The sequence below is a fragment of the Pinus tabuliformis genome, chromosome Q, assembly GCF_031772625.1.
Source record: "Pinus tabuliformis cultivar Carrire ecotype Pingquan chromosome Q, CPIR1, whole genome shotgun sequence".
NCBI lineage: Eukaryota > Viridiplantae > Streptophyta > Pinopsida > Pinales > Pinaceae > Pinus > Pinus tabuliformis.
In genome coordinates this window covers 142,751,590-142,764,196 of record NC_142296.1, presented here as the reverse complement: position 1 = coordinate 142,764,196, position 12,607 = coordinate 142,751,590, and the positions used below count along the sequence as shown (strand labels likewise).

At 40.2% G+C, this 12,607-nt stretch overlaps 1 protein-coding gene across 1 annotated transcript in view; it reads left to right on the top strand.

The window, feature by feature from the left end:
• VAMP714 (vesicle-associated membrane protein 714) overlaps nucleotides 1-12,607 on the top strand; it is a 198,181-nt gene that overhangs the window by 62,479 nt on the left and 123,095 nt on the right. The window lies entirely within an intron of this gene.

The window sequence follows — 12,607 nt, the reverse complement described above, 5'->3', positions numbered from 1 at the left end:
AAGAGGAAAATCAACTAGAAATGAAAATGAAGAAAACTCGTCCCCCCTTTTGTGAATGATTCGACCACTTCAAGTAGTGAATAAACTCATACAACAAGGAAAGGGAAACTCTAAAAAACAAGTTCTATGTGGCCAAAACACGTTATGCTGCCACCGCTATTTTCGAAAAATGGTGATAAATTTTCTACATTTACTTTAACCTTAGCTTAAGGAAGATGATATAGCTTTTCATCCGGCAACGAGTTTTGTTGGGCAACAAGGGGCTTGGTAGCAACCGAACTAATAGTCGACTTCCCTTGACCATTGCTTGGTGGAAATTTCTGTGAGTTTGCTTCTTCGAATACGATGCTCTCTGAACACCATCCACATCACCAAAACTTGTGCTCAACATTCTTCAAAGACTCAACCTCTCCGGTAGTAGTTACAACCTCCTACAATCATAGGATGAGCAGGATTCTATTCCAGAGCTGCGTTATGTGATATGATCCATGGCTCTGAGCAACACTTATATGCGCATATGCATTCAATGCATAAGCAATTTGGAATACAACATTTAATTAGCACAACACCATAGTTCAAGGTCTTCAACGCACATTTTTAATTGACAATAGGAGGCTTTAATCTTCAAAGCACTAACGTTTTGACCAACCTTATTTTGGCGATTTCAGCAGTCTTCGACCCCCAATGAACGACCATCTCCAAACACTCCTTTCAAGGACTTCGAACTACTTTTAATAATTTCACAGGAAAGAGTGGTCTCCAAATTTATGAACTACGAAAATTCTCAACCAACACAATTTGTCTCTTCTGATACTGGATTTAACGGGAGAAAGTAGAGAAATTTCAACACCATATAACACAAAAAGCTCAACTGACTTCAAATTCGAAGGAGCCTCGAAAAGATTACTGTAGAAATGGCACAACGAGCTTTCTTCCGATCAGGTTCGACATGATGTTTGTGGGGCCAAAATGCTAGGTCAAGAAGGGACGCAAAGACAGGCTCACATATTCCCTGCTTTGTTCAGATTAGCGACAGGTTCTAGCTATCATGTCGTGTCTCAGCGCTTTGTCTCGAAGGAACCTACGACGCGCCTGTGCACCAAGGAGGTCTGCAAGGTCCTTTGCACCAATTTCAAGTTCACAAATACCGGTTGCCCATATCTTTATAATGAATAAGACGATGATCTACCGCAGAGTGTGGTTACCCAAATAGTTGTGGATTGCTCCTCCAAAATTCAGAGTATTATAATAGGTTTCAAAGGTGCCAAGGGCAAGACATCGTGGAGCATTTAAGCTCACTCGTGTAGTCTTTCAGCAGTCTGAGACACTATATGTATATAACACTATGTCAAGGTCAACGACATAACACACAACATTTAACCCTCCATACGCACGACTTGCAACTCTATGTAATCGAACCAAGACAACGAACAAGACGATTTGTTCACATAGATTCTTCAACAGAGAGCAACATCAAATGGATTGTATGCAAAGACCAGAGAAAACTTTGTCCAAACACAGAAAATAGAGAAAATAGGGATAGAGAATATCACAGAGAATTGCAGGAGCAGAAAGAGGTTAAAAATAGGGGTTGGCAGAGCTTCAAGTGCGCAGGAGCGTTAGGTTGCCAAGGAAGATAACACACCCAAGCTAAGCATCTTCAACGCATTTACCCAGTATGGTTATCAGTCCAATGCAGAGGACAAAGTATAATGGCTTTTGTCAGACAACAAATTTTAGTGGAGCGTTAGGACAGGCACACAATGAGAATTCTCAAGTTCTGGCATTAAAGAACTGCAATAGGGCAGAACTGACAAGCACAAAGATGCCATAAAACCAGTGGCTTAAACAAGATTGAGCAGGTTAGGAACATACTAGCTTTGATACCATGTTAAACATACATGGAATGTAAACAGCGAATGTGAAAGATAAGCATTGAATTACATATATTATTGACATGATATACATTTATAGTACATTGATGTGACCCTTGGATTCATATTCCAAGTGGTCTCTTGGACTCCGGTGGCTGTTCACATTCCACACCAACCCATAGAGGATTAGGTTTCCAACAACACCGAATTCTTGTCACTGAGTTTGCATCGAATACTTGCCACTGAGTTTGCATCGAGACATCATCACTGCAATGCCATCGAGACCGAGATCTTACCACTGTAATAGTACTGAGACCTCAACATAGTTATAATACCGAGACTTCATTTCTGTGGTGGCACTGAGACCTTCTTACAGTGATGACACCGAAACCTTCTCACTGTTGTGAAATCGAACCCTTATCACTGTAGTTACATCGTGACAAAGATTGCATTGAGAATGTGTTAGGCACCAAGACCTTCACTGTTGTGACACCGAACCCTTATCACTATAGTTATACTGATATCTATTGTTGACCCTTCTCACTGTTGTGGCATTGAGACTGTATTATTGTAGTAGCACTGAACCTTAATCCACATTTTATCTGAAATTATCTTACTGTGATATCCGAACTTCATTTCAGAGATAATCCGAGCTTGTCCTTCTCTGTGGAATGCGAGGTTCTTAGGCTGGTATATATAGTTGTTTCTTCTTGAAATAGGCTGACATGAATTCATGAACAATTCTGCCATCATTTAAGGTTAGGCCGACATAATTTCACTTGAACGAAGCCGACAAGAGGAGACTTGATGGAGGAGTCTTTGACCAATCAACAAATTGACTATGGCCCAAATAAACAATCCTAAAGCCTACAATGGAGGCTTGACCTATGACAATTGACCCAAGCATGAAACCCATGCTTTAACAAGTCAATTCAATAATAATAAAAATTCTTTTTGCTTTCTTTTGACAAATATATTACATCTTGACTTCAAGTACAATTATGAAGACCGAACCTAGTTACATTCGTCAACATCTTTGACATTAAGAATGGTCCTCGTATGAAGGACATACAACTCTCAACATTTCGTTATCTCAAAACATCTTGTTTGACTTGTCACATGACAATGTACTCCCTCTAAATGGGAAGTCTCTTCAATCATGGATATCAACCTGAGAGATTGGGATTCTTCCTGTTGAGAAATCTAGGGCATCAATAGTTAGGTGATTTCCCTTCAATTAGTAACTGCTTGTGAGTGCTTTTTACTTCTTTAGATTATGATCTTCTTCTACTTAGATTATTAGTGTTCTTCTTCATCAAACAACTACCAATGCATGCACATAAATAGATAAGAGACACAGAATGTAGGCTATCAGCCAAGGCCAAAACCTCTCACTCTTTGAGAGGAAAACCCCCACAAATTCTTCTTATAGAGATTCCAGTTGACGAATACCAAGACTAAGACCTTGACCTATTAGCCACTCCAAGACCAAGACACTAGTTCTCTTGACTGTCTTTTGCTCTTTTTCTTCTTCTTGATTCCTCTTCCGCTTTGACCTTCTTAGCACCAAGACATAGTTACCACCGAGACCTCGTCACTGATATGTCACAAAGATCTTATTTTTGTGATGACATTGAGTCCTTATTGATTCCTTCATACTGTGGTAGTACCGAGCCATTCTCACTGTGGAGGCTCCGAAACAAAGTTATAGTGATAGTTCCAAAACAAACTGTGGATAGACTGAGATCTCCTATCTGAGCACACAGAGAGAGTCACCAAACTGTGATATCAACTAATTGTGGTGGCACTGAATCATAGCACAAAATTAGCATTGCACTGTAGCTTCTATCAAACTGTGGTCTCCATACCAAATTGTAGATTCTATACCCTTGTCCGAAACTGTGTTTCTCTATTATGACACCGAACTGTGCTTCTTTGAGATCCAAATGCATCACAACAGTGTCCTGTTCGAATTACGGAGGTATCCGAACTTGTTAATGTACTTAGTCACCCGAAATTTCAGAGAAATCTGAATTCCTTGACTATGGTAATGCGAAGACCCTTCACACATATATATAGTGGTCTGCCCATGAATATAAGTCGGCATGACCTCAACGAAGGGATGTGTCTTTAATTAGGTGAGCCGACATGTGTCATTTACTTCATCTTGAGGTTGACTTAAAGAGGAGAACTAGTGCTTGTCTTTGGAGGGCTTCATGATAATTCTATAGACTCATATGCATTCGTTATATGCTCAAGAAGGGTTCTCCATACATGAAATTGACTCTTTTTTACTTTAATGGCAAATCCTAAAGGCTCCCATCTAAAAATAAAATCTCTTGCTCATGAAACCCATGAAGCAAGCATTACATTAATAATTTTATTTTTCTTCTTTTCATCATTTACGAAAATCACAATTACATGTCATTATGAAGACTGAACCTAGTTACACTTTTCAACACTCCCTCTTAACTAGGGAGGTATTCATAATGGTACTTGATCATTCTCAATTTGAAGATTTTTTCATAAGAAGAATCAAATTGGTAACCCATTTGTATAGCATCATATCAACCAACATTGTCACATAGCAAGGCCTTGACTAACAACTCTATCTCTCCACAAGATCTGAGCTCAATGTTGGCGAGACCAATGATTTATAGACACCCTAATCATTGTCTCTCCTGGAACATACCCCACCTGGGTTCTCAGGGTGTGTTCCACTAGGACTATTCTTATCTTGGATTCCCAGTCCTCAAAGAATATCAGTCCTCTATGACTACTCTTATCTTGGATGCCCTATCTCATCCTTAAAGAGTATTAGATGCTAGATGATTACCCAATCCTCCATTTTGTCTTCCCAAGTGAAGACCATAATGATGTGTCTATCTCTTCCTCTCAATTAGGGAGGACATATCTATTCCAATAAAGGAATGTACTCATTCCTACGGAAGGAATGTACCTAAGCTCCCTCTTGGCTTAGGAATTTCCAAGTTTCTTCCAAGTAAGAAACTTGTTTCCAGGCTCCCTCTTAATTAGGGACCTACAATAGCTCCTCAGATGGAGATGAAAAGACAACCAACTTCTTGAAGAGATCCTTCCTTCGATGTCATGAATTTCTTCTTTGTCACAGAGTCTTGATCTTTTGGCACAAACCATCCATCACTTTCATCCATGAGTCAGTCATGTCATCATTCCTTTCATCAGAAAGCGATCCATCAGTCTACATTTGGCCTTGCTTCATGTCATGCTGCCTTCTTCATGCAATCTTCTTCGGAAGGATCTTACATCCTACTACATAATCTTCTTGGAAGACATCCACAGTTCTTCCCTTGGCAGTCCTACATAAGCCCATCAAGATATTTGTTCAAAAATAAGAAATCAACACTTAAATCAAAATTACCTGTGTGATGGCCTTTCATCATGACATCTTCTTGTTGGCATCAACATCCTGCATAAATGTTGACACATCTCCTATATATATATATATTGTCAAGGGTCTTCATCTTTTCCATACTTACATATCTTTCTGGGAGATATCATAGTCAAATCTTTCAGTTCTCGGATGTTGAATGCCTTCTTCCATGGTTGCATAGTCTACAATCTCTTCCTTTCTTTCTTCACACATGAAATTCCCAGGAACTTCCAATCAGAGTTCTTCCAATTACTGTCAATCACCTCATATTCCATATGAGGACATATTATGTTGATTTCATCTAGTGTGACCCATGCCTTCCTGCATCCTTTCATAGGAGGAGATTCCTTTCCTTTGATCATGCTTCTCAAGATAGAGCAGTGATCCATGTTACCTGCAACCATATGACATGACTTTATAGTATTTGAATACAAGCATACATACCTCATTTACCTTTAGGTCATCTAGCCTTCTTTCAGCAGCTTTGCTGATTGAAAAGAGCTTCAACCCCTTGATCTGCTTCATCTCTTATGTCATCATAACATCATCCCATGAATTCCACAAGTTGGAGTTCCTGATGAAACACTTGCTTCCTCTCTAGATCGGTGAACCTTCTGATGAGGATTCCATCAGAGAATCTTGAGGATCTTGCATATCCCTATCCAGCAGATGTTTCCTTTTGACTGATGTATGATGAGACTTGTCCTGGATGACTTCTTCCTTTTTCCCATAAGTGTCACTTGAGCTTTTAATGAGGTCACCAAGAGCTATATCCTTCATAGTTGACTATCAGACATCCTTCATGTTTCCTATGGTGATGTCACGAGCTCTTACTTCTAATACTTTTCCTTTTCCTTGGACTTCCTTCCTCCACTTCTTCGGTGAAATGGACTTCTTCTCTATCTTTCTCGTTATTTCCCTTCTTGAGCTTAGGACAATCTTTCCTGTAATGCTTATTGAATCTTAGCTATGTTCTTCTTTCCTTTTTGAGACTTCCCCTTCCTTCCGGCAAATGTTTGAACACCTGTTGCCCTCAACCCGTGTTCTTCTATCTTGCATAGAAACCACAAGTTGTTGAATGGGATAGCTTTCTTATCCTCATAGACATTTGTTACCTTGTTCATCAATTAGTGCATCTAGAACAATGAAGATTATCTCCTTATCCAATATCAACTCTCCTAGATCTTGCAATTGAGATCTTATGAAGATATCCCTTCATCCTTTGATACCTTCAATTTGTGTAGATCAGAGCTAAAGTGATATGACCTTTCTTATCGCATCTTTAGGTAATAGTTCTACCAACTTATCATATATCTCTTTTGATGTCTCCAATCCTGCTATATAGGGAATGAGGGGACCTTTGACTGATTTCATAAGAATCCCTTGAGCCCTTTGATCCCTTTCCATGCATTCAGATAATGCTTGACCTTAGGATGGTTTGAAGAATTTTCCATTGATATGATCAATTACTTCACTTTCTTTGAGGACTATGTCTATCCTCTTTTTCCATGCAAGGAAGTTCGATGACCCAACCAACTTATAGATATCCTTGCAAAACAAAGTCATTTTACTAGATTAGATTATAGAATAAAAGATACTTACTTGACAATTGAAGATGAAATCTTCAACTTGAACCTTTGATGGTGGTTCACGAAGATGTATTAGTGCCCTTTTGGATGATCTTCTTCCAAATGAAATCCCTTCTTCAATAAAAAGGAGATTGCCCCTTTGATGATGACAACACCTTTTGATCTAACTCCCTTTGTTGATGAAGATCTCTTGATGCTTCCTCGGATGATCTTCTTTTAAGGATAAGGGAGGGGTCCTTGCTTCAATGAGAGGGAACTTGCCTTATAGCCTGTTGAAGATGATGACAATGTCTTTAGCCTTCTTTGGATAACTAGCCTTCAAGATACTTCGACTTCTTCGGTGATGAATGAGTGAAAATCTAGAAGTGTTTAGACTTTCTCCAAGATGATGTGATCTTTGTCCTTGAAGTGCTTCTCTTGGATGTCTATACTTTGGGCTACCTTGCTTTGTAGATCTCTTCAACTTGATGAGGGTCTTTGTGGTCTTTTGGAGATGACTAGAGGATCCCAAAACTTTTGCTGGTGTAGACTTTCTTCTTTGATCTAGGGTTTGATTCTTCAATGTAGATCTTGAACTTTCGCTTTGATATCCTTCGACTTGCTTTGATGCCTTTCTTGAAACTCGATCCTTGAGTGTCCCTTGATAAGATGCCCTTTTCTTGACTTAGTCACCTTAGCTCTGATACCATGTTGAGAAATCTAGGGCATCAATAATTAGGTGATTTCTCTTCAATTAGTAACTGCTTGTGAGTGCTTTTTACTTCTTTATATTAGGATCTTTTTCTACTTAGATTATTAGTGTTCTTCTTCATCAAACAACTACCAATGCATGAATATAAATAGACAAGAGACACAGAATGTAGGCTATCAGCGAGGGCCAAAACCTCTCTCTCTTTGAGTGGAAAACCCGTACAAATTCTTCTTATAGAGATTCCAATTGACGAATACCAAGACCAAGACCCTTGACCTATTAGGCACTCTAAGACCAAGACACTAGTTCTCTTGACTATCTTCTGCTCTTTTTCTTCTTCTTGACTCCTCTTCCGCTTTGACCTTTTTAGCAACGAGACATAGTTACCGCCGAGACCTCATCACTGATATGTCACATAGATCTTATTTCTGTGATGACATTGAGTCCTTATCGATTCCTTCATATTGTAATAGTACCAAGCCTTTCTCACTGTGGAGGCACCGAAACAAAGTTATAGTGATAGTTCCAAAACAAACAATGGATAGACTGAGATCTCCTATTTGAGCACACAGAGAGAGTCACCAAACTGTGATATCAACGAACTGTGGTGGCACCAAATCATAGCACAGAATTAGCACTGCACTGTAGCTTCTACCGAACTGTGGTCTCCATACGGAACTGTAGATTCTATACCCTTGTTCGAAACTATGTTTCTCTATTATGATGCCGAACTGTGCTTCTTTGAGATCCAAACGCATCACAACAGTCTCCTGTCCGAATTACAGAGGTATCCGAACTTGTTACTGTACTTAGTCACTCGAAATTTCAGAGGAATCCGAACTCCTTGACTATGGTAATGCGAAGACCCTTCACACATATATATAGTGGTCTGCCCATGAATATAAGCTGACATGACCTCAACGAAGGGATGTATCTCTAATTAGGTGAGCCGACACGTGTCATTTACTTCATCTTGAGGCCGACTTGAAGAGAACTAATGCTTGTCTTTGAGGGCTTCATGATAACTCTATAGACAAATATACATTCGTTATATGCCCTTGATAATTCTATAGACTCATATACATTCGTTATATGCCTTGGCAGATAATCTTTATTGAGAAGTAGGACCACACGGGGCAAAGTGGACCTAGCCCAGGTTCGGGGATGGAATGCAACAACCAATGATGTTCCTATCTTGGACAAGGTGAAGAGAAAGGACCAAACAAGAATATTTACTTCAAAATGTTGAATTTATCTTGTTGAGGTCTAACCTTGGGGATTCCTAGGCAAAATTCGGTCCTAGAGCTAGGGCTTGGGATTCCCAGAGATTCCACCGTTAGAATTACCTCAAATTTGGAGGAGAGGGAGGGGACCCACCAATGCGGTAGCCTGTAGGAGATCGAAATTTTTCCTTGGGTCAATTCCTGGGAAATTGATACCCTAGGTGACCTAATGGGGGTAGACCTAGGGAAAAATGGGAAAAGGGTAAAAGGAGGGTTAAAATGATCAACCCTTTTGAGGGATCAGTTCCTAATTCATTTGGGGAGATGGAGTCAAGGATGATGATGAGTAAGAACTTGGTTTCTTGATTAAGGAGGTCCAGAAAGTCAACTTCATCCAATGTTGAGAGAAAGAAAAGAAAAGTGACCTTCAAGCATTTATACTTCAAAGCAAATGATGCAAGCTTATCAAAACAGATAATCTCTAGGACATTTAATTCATATAACATTGGCCCATATATTAAATTAGCTAAAACATGCTCAATTCCACATTTCGATTATGCAACAACAAGCCCTAATTTTAGCAATATGCAACAACAAGAATAACAACATCAAGGTTTACTTACAACGTTATAGAGTATATCCAACCAGCATTTCGTTTACAAGACAAAGCTCCAAGACAAGATAAATAGCCCAAATCCATACGTCAAAATTCATCCATCTCCAAAAAATATCCTCCAAGGAAAAATGTGAAGTTCTCTATGATTAGAGAGATCCCAAGTCAAGTGATGATCCAAATGAATGTATCTAACATCAATATATAGCCTCCTAAGGAGTTCGAATTAGCCTATGGGCCTACATTAGCCCCTAATGATAAAATAATGTGCAAATAAAACCCCTATTGGTGACAAGCCCACCAAACTAGCTCACAAGTGGAAAAATAAGCCTCACATGGGGCCAAATAATAATATGTGCATGTCGTGGGGCCCTCCAAAGGCCTAATAATGTCTTGAAGTGCCATATTGAGGAATAAATTCCTCGGAATATGATGGACGGGGGGGTGGCCCCTTGTTCTCCAAGTAGTGGGCTTGTGGTGTTCCCAGTGGATCTGAGGGCACATAAATGACCCCATGGGTCTCCATATGTATTAGAGATGGCTGTAGATCCTCTGCAAGGGTTCGAGTGGTGGAGTGAATGCTTCCATGACATCGTATAAGTCCAGACACCTGGCAAGGGTGTGGGGCTCCTGTGGGGGCCTATTGGGCATAATGTAGGAAGCATATCACCATCATCCCAAAAGTGGATCGCTAGTAGTCTCTAAGCATCGATGAAGATCCATGGAGTGCTGTCTACTGTTGTGGAGGCGAATGGCTCTCTGCACACCCTATATGTGCCAATGTAGACCTATGGGGGTTAGGATCCCATATAGGGAGACCAAACCCAAATGGAAACCACCTGTAATCCTGCATAAGATCCAATGCGTCCCCTAGGCTTCCAGTACAACTAGTCATTAAAATAATCGGGTAAAAGAGTTTACAAACCATGGATAACAAAGTGGGCACTTCATAATGGCATGCCCTTCTGTAGTGGGCTTTGGCATGTGCTAGTGTCTCCAAGCTCCAAAGGGGGTTAACCAAGTACCTTATTAGGTGGTTTCAACCCTTAAAGGGGATAGTATGTCCAAGGTACATCCCTCTAATGGGGGTGGCAAGTGATAAATAAGTGGAATGGAGTAGGGAATGAGAGGGGCAACCCTGGGCCACATATTGGGGCATAGGGGTAGTTGGATAAGGGGAAGCCTACACCTGGGTATGTAATGTATAGGAGGGAGCAATCGTGGTACATGAGATGCCCCAACCTTGATTTTTCCACCCTTCTTTATATACCTTTTGCCTTTTATTAATTTTCTTAAACCAACTACTCGACGCTCAAAGGACAAGAGCATGATGTGTAAGATGTAGCAGTGATTACCCCCTTTTAAGTAGGGAAGTTCATTGCCCTCCAGGGGTTGGGACAATCATGGGTTACTAAATGATAAAGGTCATCTAGGGCCTATGGAACTAGGGTGATGACCATGGATTGGGGTAGAGCTCATGTATTGGATTTTGCCCACTTGCTAATTATTTTGTCTTGACCATCTTTTGCATTTTGTGGTACAATTTCCTGTTAAATGTGGCCAATTATGTTTTTCTTTTAACTGCTTCAACCTCTGGGGCATCATTCCAGGCCTGACCCAAGGTGTGGGCAAGGGGATAGGGAGGCTGGCCCTCTGTGGACTCAGAATGGAAATGTGGACCGAGGTGGGAGAAATGATGAATGGGGTGTAGTGAGTGGAAAGGGAGTGATATATGCGGATAATGGAGCGGGACCATGGACCCAAAGTTGGGGTTTCCCAAGTAGTACCACCCTAGAACCAAATGGTCAATAAAGGAGATCCCACAGGACTAAGATCCAAGGGTAACATCCAATAGAGATCACGAGGACAAGAGCACAAACTAAGCCGACCCTTTCTGCCAAATCCCCCCACCAATCCATACCCAAAAGTATCCATGATAAGTAAACTCAATACTCAATTACCAAATGACAAGACATACCTTTAGATTTGGGAGGCCCACCTTCAAACATACGATCAATACAGGTGGGTGAGGGACCACATGGCTGGCTCAGGTGGCAGAGAAATGGCACAACGAGCTAGTAGGAGGCTGCAAGGGGCTGCTGGCTGCTGGTTGAGGTTCATCATGGAGAAAAATTTCTCTTGGGGATATCACCCACGAAGTGGTGGGTAACAGGAAGAATAAACAATAGTCTAAAACAATAAATCTAAACGAGCACAAAAAATAACATAAGTGTTGAAAGTACTTATCTTTAACTAGAACGAAAGTTAGCTATTAGCACCCTCTTGGTCCCGCCTCCTTCTTAGCCAAGATGTACCATCTGTATCGTTTATCTTTAACATCTACAACCAAGTCCAACCATCAATGTATATGATGACCACTGAATTTGTAACATGCACTTCACCTAGGGTTTCTCTGAATCTATCATGTGCTTCTCACCAATCATATCATATCAAGAAGTTTCACACTAAGGTTCCATTATTGTAGGTCTTTACCATACACGGCGACTCCGAGAGTTTCTCACAAACCCTAACCTCTATTGTAAGAACAAGGGTTTCCTTCAAACCATAGTATTCTTTTACGTCTCTGCCATCTTCATCCCTTTTACTCTACTTGATCCATTGGTGTCTTCACAGGGGTGATCTCAATGACTTTTCTTCAGCCCAATTTTGATACCATGTTAATTTTAGGGCTAGATTGTTCTCTATTGTAGGTAATTGCATTTATAAACTTTTTCAACAATTTTACATAACATTCACTCCATAACATCATATCATTATCAACAATTATGTAGAGAGAACAATAAACGTCAACAATGCAACGAAACAATAAAGAACAACAAAAGAAAAGCGTGCATAAGGGAGACACCACGATTTAGGTCAGAGACCAGGGCAAAGCCCCACAAGGGGGAAAACCCAACTAGATTCTTCTTCTATTAGATATTCATCAAAGTTCAACAAAGATACAAAGTACAATAAACATGAGACATCTTCATCAATCATATTAGGCCACCTATGGCCAATCCAAGTCAGTTCACAACTTCGTTTGTGAATTGAACGAAACAAGTCCAAGAGAAATTATCACATCTGCCATAACAACATTATCACATCTGCCATCCATCGTGTTATCACTGTCAACAAAGTCACTGTCACAACCATATTGTGACATCGTCATATCAAGATCACTGCCATGTATGCCATATAGAGG